Below are 13,186 nucleotides of genomic sequence, written 5' to 3'. Positions count from 1 at the left end.
CATTTTTATAAAGAGGATGTGTGAGAGTGTCGTGTGAGAGCGCATGTTTCTCAGTTCAGGTTGACTGTGTGTGTGTGTGTCTCTGTGGTTCACCTTGTGCATAGTGTGCCTATGTTGTGTATGTTTACATGTGTGTGTGTGCGGAAGCGCGTGCCTGTGCACTTTTCACCATCAGCAACCTGACCGCTGGCTGCACCCATGATTGGGAGCAGATGGGGGCTGTTTGTGTGTGTGTGTGTGTGTGTGTGTGTGTGTGTGTGTGTGTGTGTGTTAGGACTCAAGGATGAGGAGGAGGAGGAGGGGTGCATGCTCTAGTTTAGATGATGTATGGACTCTCACACACCAACAAAGACCCTCCTTCGACCAATGTGTTTCCTATTAATTGAAAGGGGAGAAAAATAGAGCCAGAGAGCGACTGCTTAAGCAGAAGAATTAATAGCTCAGCTGTGACAAAGAGTAACTGACTCCATTTTTTTGTCTACAAGTTGGGGAAAAATAAAAAGTAGTGCTGTGCAGCATCCACGAGCACAGACAAGAGACCCTTCAGAGCAATCGTTACTGCTCTTTGTGCTCACGTCGACAGAGCCGTGAAAACCAGGGTGAATGTAGTTAACGGCACATGGTGCTGCTCATACCGGCGCAAAGCCTAAAGTATGAGAGCAGTGTGAATGAGCTTAAGATGCAGAGGTTGAGTCAATGGAGAAATCTTAAGCTCGCCTTTTCACGGTCCGCTCTCCTCCTCTCGTCACGTCTGTTTATTTCCTCACGCTAATCAACAACTCATCATCCGAAATCTAAACAAGCCGTCACCCTTTCACTGTATGAAATGTTTGTGCCCTTGTATTTCATCAGTGCACTTGAGCAACACAATAAATATCTTACATAACAGCATCTCCCACTTGTTAAAGCTACACAGTTTAAAGACTCAATGCAGATGCAGCCAGAGTTCACAGTTTGCTGCGAATGTTCAAAGAGAAACCATTAGCGTCACGAGTGTATCGTGATAAATGATCTCAATGACGGTTCTGCATTTCAAAGCTGTACAAGCATGAGAGGCTTGTGAGAGTTTAAGATTGAACTGAGCGGCTAGTTGGTTGTGACTTTTGAGATTTCTTCCTCTTTCCATGTTATGCTACTCACAGCTGATGAATTGTGGTTTCTCCTCCGTTCCAAAAAGTTGCTTTATATCACCTTGAAACTCATCACACCTGTGTTAAAGCTGCTCATTTAGCCAAACTTTGGCTTAAAAATAATCAAATTAACATCATTTCATTTACCAATTCTTTTATTGTATTACAGTTTCTCAGTAGTCAGGGCCATGATCTGTACGAACAACAAGTGAGGAGAAACCTGTATGCTCCAGTTTCCCTCTGGGCTCAGTGGTGATCTACATCTACCTGCCCTCTGATGACAGTGCTCCTCAAGCTGACCTCCACACATACAGTAGTGCTGTTTGTTTACTGCGCCTTCACTGAGCCACTGTACCGTGTTGTTAAGTGTTTCTGTGAATCTGACTGCAGCCACGTGCTGAACAGGAACAGAGTATGAAGGACTGGACGCTTTCTCAGATAGTGCGTTAGTGATCACTGTAAAAGTAAGCAGCCAATAAACAGCCCTAACACCATAAACACGGTGAGTCCAGACACCCGTCCTCATCTGTCACCTTCAGCTGAACCAGGAAAAAACTGACAGCCACGTGCCGACCAACTGTGTAAATATCACTCTGTCCGTGTGTGTGTGTGTGTGTGTGTGTGTGTGTGTGTGTGTGTGTGCATGTGCGTGCGTGAGAAAGAGAGAGACAACATTTTTTCTTTCAGTAATAAAGTCCATTACAATCTGGACTTGTGTGACACTCATCAGTCAGTGTGTGTGATGTTTGTCAAAGCTGACCTGAGGCAGTAAACCCAAAAGAAACATTTAAAAAAAAAAAAAAAAAAAAGACCTGACCTCCAAAATAAGCCTGTAATCAGAGCTGATAGCCTGTCTGCTTGGATCCATTCAGGAATTAGACTGACACAAGACGTGCTGCCTGCAGCAACAGAGCGGGGCCATGTCTGGACCCTATCACAATGAATACAAGCGGATATTCCGACATGAAAACTGCCCTGCGTTAAAACTCTGGAAGGTGATCACGGGGCGATCATTTTATCTTTCATTGTGACAATTGTGAGGTTAACAGTTGCGGTACAGGGTCTGGTTAATGTGGCACCTTACCAGATGATGTTGCGTTGCAATAAAAGTTAAGCCAGGTTCTAATTTTCTGCCGCACAACCATACAGTTTCTTTTGCCAGAGCTCACAGAGAATAAACAAATGAATATATGAAGCCAACACCGGTGAAGACACAGCACAGCATTTTACATGAGATAGTTGTTGACCAGGATATCCAAAACCAACCCCATGCATGTTAAATTGAGTTATCTTTGAATATACTAACAACACAGCCCGGATCGCGACAGGTGAGCGTTAGACACACCCTTAAAAAAAAAAAAACATCCACACCCAGCCAAAAGGATCTGTGCCTTTAAGAAACATCTTGAGGCAACTGATAGATAGCCAAATGAAATTCAAGCAGATCCACAAGTTTGTTCTTTGTGAGCTTAATTCTTTTCCCTCTCTTCACCCCCTTCTCCTCTTTCTATAACAGGATTTTTCTCTCTATGCGTCTGTCTTCTGTAAAGACTGTGAATAAGGGAAATTGTGAGCACTAGCCAGCATACACAACAGCACAGTGAAGAATGCATAAAAGTACACTGTGTGTTTGTGTGTGTGTGTGTGTGTGTGTGTGTGTGTGTGTGAGTGTGTGTGTTCTTTGGGTGACTCTGCTTTAATTTTGCTTCGCCCAGTCCCCCTCCAACAAATCCAGCACTCACACTGGAGCAAAATAGGAGCCGAGCCACATCTTGGCATCTTGCCTCCCCTTAAACAAATCAGACCACAGAGGCTAATAAAAAACTCAGAGTCCAAAGCTCGGCTCCACAGACGAGGGGGTACCAAAGAGGGGAGCCATTCTCAGCTACCCCGCGCCATCTGAAATGAACTTGTGCGAGACAGAGCATTGCTTTTCACCCGAGACAATAAGTGCCAGTCTCTCCACTTTCTCCGTCATCCACACCCCCCCTTCTCTTTGCCGTTAAATAGTCCTTTGATGTTATATTGTTCTTAACTAACCGTGCTAAAATAAAACACTCATTGAAAACAAATTGCTTCTTAGTTCAGCGACAAAGTGAGAGTGAACTTTCCATCTTTAGACCAATTACTGCTATCATAGCACACAGCCTGCTGCTTCAAACTTCACACTTCAGAGAGGGATAAGAGGGGGTGGAGGATGAAGAAAAGCAGAGGGAAAGCATCTGGCTCAGGGCAGAAATAGGCCAGGCAGGTCTAAAACTAAAACTCATCCAGCCATCCAGGGCGTGTCTGCTGTAGGCTGCCATCAAACATGCATTTACATATTCAAAAAAGGAAACAGGCGTTTGCATGAGTCATCCTTTCCAAGAAGGTAGAGGAAACCCAACTCACAGCACACAGCGCCACGCTATAGTACACAACAACCAATCTGCAGGAGCTGACTAAGCTTGCAGAGAGGACACACTGATCAAATGAAGTGACCATAAAAAGAAACGAAGAGAAAAATCATTGTATTGTAGTTTTTGTAATAATAGCTCGAGGACACTTTAAAATGGCATTACAGTGCAACATCTGCTTTGAGTACAGGCTGACACTCATGTAATAAAACAGGCAATCTTCTCCAAGAACTCACTGAGTACAAATACTTTTTTCCTTTAATTCTGTTCATATTCTAAATTCTCCTCATGAACTTAGTTGTCTGCAGCTGAAAGTGTCAGCTGAGATACTTGACTACAGCCTAGTTACAATTCTCACTGTGGTTACTATGCCAATTCATTACATTTACTTGGAGTGCATTAGAGAGAGACAGACTGCCATGAAAGTCTGTGCAGACATTCATTTGCCCCAGAGGATGAATCCTACAGACTCTGGTGATCCTCTGACTTTTCCTCTAGCACCACCCGACTGAAATATCTCCACATCTATTGGATGGATTGCTGTGAAATTGCCTACAGATATTCATTAACATTGTCATTCTGACCATGCCAGCATGCTGCTGTTAGCATTTGCCCAAGTACCTCCTCACACAGCTGCTAGCATGACTGGATGACTATTGATTTGTTTGATTTATCAATGTTATAAATCTAGAATTTATGCTTGAACTGTGTCAACTGGGGCTGGGCGAGTTTATCAGCTTGCAGCAGAACCATATTGTCATAAAATGATTATTTTGTAATTCAAATTGAAGTTTCGAAGCAAAATGAGTTACAGCAGTTTAATGCGTATAAAGAGTTTTGCCTGATAATCCACGAGAGAGAAAAATCATAAGTTCTGTTCAAAATATTTCACTATAAATATCATTGTCATTGATTTTTCAACCATACTGCCCATCCTTGGTGACAACTTCAAAATATATGGAATGCTATGGAAAGCAATATCAAAGCAGACATTAATAGCTAATAATACTATTGCAACTTGTTTCTGATTGTTGTCTGTTTTGGGAAATGACTGTTAACTGCACGTAGCAGCAGCACCACTGCTTTCACCGATCCACTTTCAGTTCACTGAGTTGAAAAGTGAGTTACAGTGAGTTAAACTGACGACAAACTTTAAGAAATGGAAAATGCAAATTTAAAAAACAGGTTCTCCGTCTTCATTTGCTTGGTAACCATGGTGTAGGTACCGCAATACGCTGAGATAGTAATGACGGACGCCACCCTGCTTCATTGTGCCATTGCTTGTGATGTGTTAATCCTGACATATATATATATAGATGGCTGACAAGTGTAAGTTTTCAGTGACCCCTCATACCCTGCAGGAAAGCATTTGCATTTGTTAGGTTTCTCCACCCATTAAGTCAGAGTTTTCCTTAATTTGTCAATGATCTACTGTACACAAATACCCCGCTTGTTTCTCTCAGTGTTAATGTTGACACTGTGTTTGTGTGCGCAGTAAATTAGTGTGCGACAGTCAGGTCTGGGCAGTCGTACAGCTGAAGAGTGTCTCTCCGTTACCTTCATGAACACTCTCCGAGAACGTGAGCTGCACTGCATCATGGTAAATGAGGGATGACAGAGATCATTAAAAAGCTTCGCTGAACTGTAATCTTGTGTTTCAGTCAAACCTTAACCAGCATGTCAACAACAGCTCCTGCTACTTTATTTGAACCCGGCCACGTGCTGAACATGTGTGTGGAAAGGAAAGAGAGAGGGATGGAGGCTGGGGGGGTGAGGTGGACTGTACAAAGGAATGAACACATTCTTGTCTGTTAAGTGTTGACAGTAACGTTACAGAGCCAACAAACATCTCTGATAAGATGAGGACAGTAAACCACACGTGTCCTCACTTCTAACCTTCAGCTGAACCGGGAAGGAAACTAACAGCCACACATGGAATAACTCTGTGGATGTGTATGTGGTAAAGAAATCTCAGCGTCAGAACATGTAGAGTGTTCAAGTGCGGCGCGCATCGACCCAACAGTCGAACATGTCTGCATAGTCATGCGGAAAACTAGGTTAAATAAAACACCTCATTGGAAACCGTCAATTATGCAGGAGGTATGCATTATCACAACACAGAAGGCCATTTCTGTGAGGTAATTAACAATGAACTGAGAGACAAGGCTGTCATATCTCAGAGTGAGTAAACAGTTCAAACATTCTTGTCATTACAGAGAGAATGAATTACCTAGTTACAGGCCTCATGAGGTAGAGAAGGAAAAAATGCAGTGAAATTGCAGGGAAACTGTTCAGAAATAGGGGTTGGGGGAGGGGGGGGTGTCTAAAGTTATTTAGCACAGGCGCGTCGAGGCCACAGGCTGTGGAGGTGGATAGTTTTCCGGACTGCTCAGGCCTAATTAGTGGAACAGGTCAATCAATAAAACAACCCCCCCTCCACCTCTAACCACGCCTCCGATGGTTATTCTGCTGCCACTGCAACAAACAGGTTTTCCTCCTTTTCACAGCAGAAACAATATGCAAGACAAACACAATACAGTCCAACAGCAGCACACTTCAAATGATCACACAGACGAATCAACACCTCGCTAAAGCAGTCTGAACTAAAACCTAACGTAATAAGTTTCATGGAGGTCGGATTTATTGCCGGTCTGTTGAATTAGACTGTTAGGCAAATACAAAATGCATGGAGCCAGGAGGCAACATGAGAAGGAGACGTTTTCCTCCTCCTCACTCAAAATCTAAAAATTAATGGCAGATTAATGATTTAATTTCAACTCCCCCAGCACTCAGAAGTGTGGCTGTCATTTGAACGTCACTGTGCAGTAATGATGTTCACTGTGTGCATAGTTTGGTTAAATCTGCTGCACAGCATCGGCGCATGTATCTGCTGAAGTCGGAAATGTCTCACCCTAAAGACACGTACGTACGATCTGATTTTGTGATATCAGTCTGGAACTCAGTCATGGTCTAATATGCAACTTAAGTATGACGTCAACACTTCATCTCCAGTTTACATAAACTGAAAATATTGCTTTTTTTTGTGAACTATTAGTGAATTTATTTTGTGTCCAGTGGTTAAACTTGTGATTTTCTTTGGCCAAAGACAAACTGTGCACTAGTTGCATTATTTTTGTGATTGCAGAATATTTATTCATATTCATAAGCTCTTTCAACTGCATTTTGAGGTGCTAATACAAATAAAATATCTTATTTAATTATCATTGCTGCTTCAGATGATTTGTAAATGTGCCTTTGTGTGCTTGAGCATTTCAGCAAAAAAATGTAGACACCATTAGTGGAGGGTTTTTGCTGCAGTGCATTATGGGCTACTGAGGCTGCTGCTGGTGACGAGATAGGCATCTCTCCCTCTGCTACAGTGAAATACTTCCTGTGTGAGTGAGAGAGCAAACAAGATTTCAATAATCCAGATATTTTAGCTTATAAAGCTCCAACACACTGAGCTGGAAATATCTCATCATCTTGTCTCCTTGTTTTAGTTGAGGACGTTTTAGAGAGCATGTTAAATTAACTTTAAAAGCCACACACTCATACAGCTGCAAAGCACTTCAGGCAAAAGAATTCACACACTATTAAATTCACAGTGATATCAACAGTTCTGGTTTGCAGCCCAGCACACAGTTGTCTAAGCACGAAACAATTAGTCAATTAATCAATCACCAAAAAAAAATTAAAAATAAAAAAATCAGCATTTATATTAAGAATCGGTTAACCATTTTAAGTGATTTTTCCCACTCATGCCAGAAGTACTGTGCACTAGGCGGGGTATTGTCGTCGGGTATGTCGTCTTTCAGACAGAGTGTCTGAAAGACGACAATAACCTGCAACCAAAGCTCACACAACTACAAATATGAAGCGAACAAAAGCTGGAAGGAGAAGACAATGAGACAAACATTAGTTAACATTATGTTGCAGAACCACAGGAGGAGTGTGCTGATCAGCACTGATCCAGAAAAATATATCTAATATTATTAAATCATTATTACTGATACATTGCTGAGCAAACAGCATTTTACTGTTGTAGTTGGTTGAGATGGAGCTGGTTATAACTATTTTAGATACAGTTGGACAATTTCATCTAAAGCAACGCATCATATTTTATCACCTCATCATAATTTCTTTTGTATGAATATAAAACATAAAAATATGTGAAGAAAACATTAATGAAAGCTGTCAAAACTGTGTAAATGCAGTAAAACTGTGTAAAAACTACAATGTCATGAAGATATAAAAACTGGCCAAATTTGACACTTGAGTAAAGTACAAGTGCCTTTAATTTATAATTACACACAGTGCTGAAGTAACGCACATTCCACATAATATTAAATGTAGTTGAGGATGTCCAGGGAGAGAGGGCAGTCAAGGGGATAAGGTCCACTGACGCTACAACATACCGACCTATCATGACACTGCTGCATCACTGATCTTGTGTATATGGCGACGACCAGGAAAAAAATCCCACGCCAAAAGACAGGTGTGAACAGTCAAATGTGTTCAGTATCCCGTATCGAGATGCCAGGTTTGTGCGTGAAAGAGGTGCAAGATTGAAAGGTTGAAATAAAGGTCAAAAAGTGAAACTTTGGGGAGTTGAAAATGAATAGAAAAAGGAGAGTGGGGTGAGTGTGAAAGAACAGTATGTCAGTATAAAGGTGTTTTTCCTCACAAGAATAATTGCATGCAGATAAAACCCAAGCTCTTCACTGCTCGAGCTGCCAGCAGAAAGAGCACTTCTTCTGCTGATGCAAGTGTGTGACGACGTGTGAGTGTGTCTGAGTGTGAGTGAATAAGCTGTGAGACTTTTCCTTAGTGGGAATGGGACATAATTGGCTCACAATAACCCATCAGTGTGGTCTTAGTGAGAGAACACCATCTTCTCCTCCACCTCTACTCTCCTCCTCGCGCTCTTGTTCTCCGCGGTGACAGTGAGGGAGCAGATTCGACACATAAACACCACCCCTCCCTCCCTCCTTCCCTCCCTTTCCTCCCCCTCCTCCCTCTGTTTATTTACTCAGAGTCCAAAAACTGCACAGCACAGGGGAAAAAAAATGATGTGGGTGGGGGGGTGGGGGTGGGAGGGAGGAGAGAAAAAGAGCAGAGGAGGGAGTGAGGGAGGGAGGTAGATAGACAAACATACACTGCAGATTCAGCTGCACACATGTGGATGGGACACATACACATGCGCTGCACACACACAAACACACAAGCACACACACATACATACACACACACACTCCTGGTGGAGCATCTAAATCACATTAGATGCCTGCCTGCCATCCATCACTCCCACAGACAAAAGCTCATGCCGGAGAGGCAGGGAAACTGCATGGCAACATGCACAACCACCCACAAACAAACACACACTCGGCCACAGAGCAGGCAACACACCTTGAAACCAGACGACAGCGTGCAGGAGAAAGCAATCCCTCCTTACACACAATATTCCCCAATCAGAAATCAGCTTGCATTCACTTGCACGCACATCACTGTCAGCACACATCAACTGCACATTCAAGGATCCACTCATTTGCTTCTGTGCTGCCGCCGCTGCCGCCGCCGCCGCCGCCGCTCTGTGCACTCAGCAAAGTTGCATTAGCATCAGAGAAAATCAACAATTCCATGTTAATGCAATGGAAAAAAAACATGGTTGCTTTAAATATTTAAAACAGAAGCCGGGGCAAAGCGACATCTTGAGAAATCTTTTTTTTTTTTTTCTGTCGGTATCAATCTACTTTCCCATTAGAGGGGGGATGGGATCCTTATCTAACTGTGTGTGTGTGTGTGTGTGTTTGTGTGTGTGTGTATACAAAAATGTTTGTTGGGGGTGCCTCTTATCTTGAAGATGGTGCGGGTGCATGTCAGTGGGGTGCTTCTTACCTAATGGGATGCATGGTGAGTTTGTGTGTGTGTTTGTGTGTGTTTTTTATCTAATGGGCTGTCTCTTGGGTAAAGTAATTGGCTGGCAAGACGTAGGGGAGGGAGAAGACGGAGAGGAAAGGAAAGAGGAGGAAAGAAGAGAAGTTTTAGGGAGGCAGGACAAACTTGATGTGTGCTCCATACATTATGAGACCATATGGTGCCCACTGTGCGGCGGGAGCAGGCAGAGCACCACAGCGCAGCTCTCATCCACCCGTCTATCGAGCCAGTCTCTCAGCTCCCACTGTTCTCCCTCCCTCCCTCTGGCTCTGTCTGGTTAACTCAATAACATCTACAGCCTCCTCTCTTAGCTCACTGTTTTGTTTTTTTTTACTGGCAGGGAAACAAAAAAAAAAAAAAAAAAAAAATCAGCCTTCTTTCTCCTCTTGCTTCCTCTCATCCTAGATGACCGGCTCTGGCTTTCGTCTCCTCCGCACCTTTCCCCCCCGCTAGGTGCTGTAGCAACCCCTCGACTCATCGTAGAGCTTAATCCGAACCAAAAAGGATTACTTCAATCGCATTAAAATCTGACAACTGACGGTGCTCGGCCTGTGCCAATCTCGATGATGACAAGCACTGAGAGTATGTTTACACATGCACGTGTGAGGCACAAGAAGGGGAAGACACTGAAATAACTTCTGCACGCGCACTGGGTCGTCTGCTCGCGAGCAGCAGCAACAATTACAGTAGACAGTCCTCCACCACGCTGTGCAGTTAAGAAATTGCTAATGACTGAATGCAGCTGCAAGCCCGCGAGTCTACGTGCATGCACACGGCATCAAAGCAGCGAGCGAGAGGGCTGCTCTTTTAGTTGGCTCATGAAATCATTTAAAATCGGCCTGCTCCCCACACACACACACACACACACACACACACACACAGAGCCCCCCCCCCCTCCTCAGCCGTTTGATGTGTAATGAGAGAAACCATTAGCAGTAAAAATGGGCTCTCCCCGCCCTGCCGCTCAGCAGATCTTAGTCAGAGCCACAGTTACATGTCTATTTATACATTCACTCCTCTTTTGATTTTCTGCTCCTCTAACAGGGAGCAGTTTGTGCAGCATACAGTGAAGAAGGCTGCTTTTCCTCCCGCCTCCTGCCCTTCTCTCCCTGTGTCCTCTTCTTCTTCTTCTGCTGCTGCTTCTCTCCCTCCGTCTCTCTTCCCATCCCCCCTCTCTGCCTGTCTCCTCCCTCTCTATACCCTTCCCCCAGCTCTTTCCTGCTCTGTGCCTCCCTCCCGCCCTCCCCTCCCTCTCATCAGGCTATATGCAGCAAGGCACAAATTCATCGGGGGGGAAAAGAGAGACGGCGAGGGAGAGCCGGAGATAGAGGTGGGGAGTTGAAACGGAGAGATGGTTTGGACTGAAAGAGAGCAAGACAAGAGCGAATGACAGACTAACAGGGGATGAAAGGAGGAGGAAGGCGTAAGCCAGATAGAAAGAGACAGAGAGAAAGTGAGAGAGAGAAAGAGAGAGAGAGAGAGAGGGGAAAGGAGGAGGGGTAGGTTGGTGGGAGACCAGCGGCGAGGAGGAGGAGGAGGAGGAGGCAGGAGAAACGATGGGCGTTCCTCTCCCAGTTCCTGCGAGGTCAAAAGTTTACCGTGGTTTTAATTTCACCTTTCCACAGCCAATCAGAGCGCGTATCCGGCTGCTGGGGGAACTTTGACCCACTCGGAGAATTTGACTGTAAAGATCTGAAGCTCGCCTCTGCGGCTCCACCAACTCTCTCACTTTTTTCAATTTTCTACTTGTTTTTTTTTTTATTAAGATTCCCACCTTTTCCATGCAGAAAGCCCCCCCCCCCCCTCATGTTTATTTGAAAGTCCTTGATAACAAAGGACAAAAAAAAAAAAGAAACCCAGTTGTTGCTGTTGTTGATCTAAGGGGCTAGTGAGAAGGAGGGAGGGGGGGGGGCAGAGTCTTTATTGTTTTTTTGGCATTTCTGTACTTTTCCTTTGCTTCCCAACACAGATGCCACCTAGATGGCGTGTGGGTCGAAACCCACAAAGTCAACAGCCTCTCCTCGAGGATGAACAATGCACGCCACAGCACTGACATTAGAGTCCACAGTCCATGTTGTTAACACCACTTGATCAAAACATCATACACATAAATACTCACGGACCAACTGCGGAGACACACCCCGCACGGTGCCAGTGTGCTGAACAGTGTGTGTGTGTGTGTGTGTGTGTGTATGTGCTTGTGTGTATGTGCAGGCATGTGAGAGTGGAGAGAGTAAGTGTGTATCTGTGAAGGGGGAGGAGGCTGCAGTTAGATCATAGCATCAGAGAGGGGAGGGGTGGCTCTGCAAATAGAGCGAGCAGAGAGTCGGCACGGCTGGCGACGGTAAGTAGAATGGCTTCAAGCCTCTTGTAAGGAGACTAGGCCGTCTGTATGTGTGTGTGTGTGTGTGTGTATGTGTGTGTTTTCTACAGCCTCTTCATCACTGTCTGAGTGTGTATGTGCGTGTTTGATTAATTAACAGCCACGGTCACTGAAGAAGCTCCCTGTTGTTCTATTCTCCCCACATCAGCTGCACAATTGCCCCCACCCTCCTCGTCCTCCTCCTCCATCCACCTGACTGCGATAATAAGGCACACGCAGGCGCACACACACACACAAGAGCACACATCCTCATGAGAGCAGCAGGCTGTAAATCTTACGGGTGTGTGCAGATGAAGTGTAGACGGAGCAGATTCCGAGACGTGACGAGATGTATAGCCACCTTCCACCTGTAGCTGGCTTTCTCCTCACAGACACTGTGTTCCCATCTAGCACTGAACTACGTCTGTGATAATCAGCCGGACTTGTAAGGATGAGTCTGGTTGTATTCTATGTTTTCTTATTTCCAACTAATCAGCCTGATATGGCTTATTCTGCTGAGCCACAGAGCTTCAATGTTAGATAAAAAAGGCTTAAAACTGACTGACATGTTTCTTCATTATGATGAACATGGACACTGTGGTTTATTTTCAGTAGATCTCACGTACACTGTCAATACACGCTACAGCACAAAATCCACGACTGAAAAAAAGACCTCAACAAAGGCACCATTCACTTGTGATTGAGTGATGTTTGCCAAAACAGCAGCATTTTTGGAAATTATGCAGCCCTTTTGAAAATGGAAAAATATGTACTTGTGACCCTTTTTAAAAGATTCATGTCTTCGGAAGGAACCAATGGTTTCGGGGCTTAGAGCCACAGACAGACTGGGGAAGTCAAAGGTAACAAGACAGGGACAAACACAATGATGGTTTTTGGTATTTCATGGACACAGAATATCACCTACCTTGCACTGACTGTTTTCTGAATGTTTATTACATTCATCCACAAGGAAAGTGTGATTCATCTCTCAAGCTTTGATATTAATTTGATATTTGATATTCTCTAGTGTCTAATGTTGCTCATATTTCATATAATTTGGTCCAACTCTATAGTGGACATCTTCTCCATGAAGAGGAGAGGCAGAAATCATGCATGGGCTTGCAAGAAACTGCACAGCAACTAAAGCTGAAATGATCAGTCATTTAATCAGTTAAGTGACACTTAATTCTCAACAACAGTTTTGAACGTTTTAGTTCTTTATCAAGGAAATGTGTCAAACAATCAGCACATTTGAGAAGCTGGAAGTTGACATTTATCCTTTCTAAATTACTTAAATGATAATTAAAAATGTTGTCAATCAACAAATGGATTAATTGACTTGTAAAAGATGATATTATTATATC

At 43.9% G+C, this 13,186-nt stretch overlaps 1 protein-coding gene across 1 annotated transcript in view; it reads right to left on the bottom strand.

Annotated features, from left to right (window-relative positions):
- LOC139620827 (nuclear receptor coactivator 3-like) overlaps positions 1-13,186 on the bottom strand; it is a 59,788-nt gene that overhangs the window by 27,785 nt on the left and 18,817 nt on the right. The window lies entirely within an intron of this gene.

Source organism: Trachinotus anak, unplaced genomic scaffold (genome assembly GCF_046630095.1).
Source record: "Trachinotus anak isolate AG129_WGS33_773 ecotype Australia unplaced genomic scaffold, CSIRO_AGI_Tana_v1 ptg000004l, whole genome shotgun sequence".
Taxonomy (NCBI): domain Eukaryota; kingdom Metazoa; phylum Chordata; class Actinopteri; order Carangiformes; family Carangidae; genus Trachinotus; species Trachinotus anak.
This window is presented reverse-complemented; position numbering and strand designations above follow the sequence as displayed.